Source organism: Penaeus monodon, chromosome 23, assembly GCF_015228065.2.
Source record: "Penaeus monodon isolate SGIC_2016 chromosome 23, NSTDA_Pmon_1, whole genome shotgun sequence".
Lineage (NCBI taxonomy): Eukaryota > Metazoa > Arthropoda > Malacostraca > Decapoda > Penaeidae > Penaeus > Penaeus monodon.
The window spans coordinates 1,265,152-1,266,027 of record NC_051408.1 but is presented as its reverse complement, the minus strand read 5'-3'; the positions used below and the strand labels follow the sequence as shown (position 1 = coordinate 1,266,027).

The 876-nt window shown below is 20.7% G+C and overlaps 1 protein-coding gene across 1 annotated transcript in view; it reads left to right on the top strand.

The window, feature by feature from the left end:
• LOC119587706 (FACT complex subunit spt16-like) overlaps positions 1-876 on the top strand; it is a gene marked incomplete in the record, with an annotated part of 82,314 nt that overhangs the window by 71,960 nt on the left and 9,478 nt on the right.

The window sequence follows — 876 nt, the reverse complement described above, 5'->3', positions numbered from 1 at the left end:
AAAAATATTTGTCCCCCCTTTTTAAAAAAAAAAAAATTTTTTTTTTAAAAAATTTTAAAAAAAAAAAAATTTTAAATTTTAAAAAAAAAATTTTTAAAATTTTTAAGGAAAAAAAAATTTTAAAAAAAAAGGGGGGAAAAGGGAAAAAACAAATTTTAAAAAAAACCCCCCCCAAAAAAATTTGTTTAAAAAAAAAAAACCCCCATTCCCAAAAAAAAAAAAAACCCCCCCCAACTTTTTGGGGGGGGTTTTTTTTAAAAACCCGGGGGCTTTTCCCCCCCCTTAACCCAAACCCCCAAAAAATTTTTTTTTTTTAAAAAAAGAAACCCCCAAGGGAAAGGGGGAAAAAGAATTAAAAAAAATTTTTTAAAAAAACCCTTTTTGGGAAAAATTTTCAATTTTTACAAAAATTGGTTTTTTTTTTTTTAAATTTCCAAAAAAAAAAATTTTACCTTTTCCCCAAAAATTTTTTAAAAAAAAAATTTTTTTAAAAGGGCCTTTAAAGGGGGTTTTCCTTTTTTTTTTGGAAAAAAAATTTTTTTTAAAAAAAAAAATTTTTTTGGGAAAAAAAAAAAAAAAATTTTTTTTTTTAAAAAATTTAAATTTTTTTTTAAATTTTTTCATTTTAAATTTTTTTTTAAAAATTTTTCCCCCTTTTTAAAAACCCCAAAAATTTTTTTTTTTTTTCCCCCCAAAAAAATTTTTTTTAAAAAAAAAGGAAAAAAGGGCTAACTTTTTAAAAAATTTTTCCCCCAACCCCCCAAAAAAAAAAAAGGTTTTTTGGGGGGGGTTTTTTTTTTTTAAAAAAAAAAAGAATTTTTTTTAAAAAAAATTTTTTAAAAAAAAAATTTTTTTTTTAAAAAGGGGGGGGAAAAA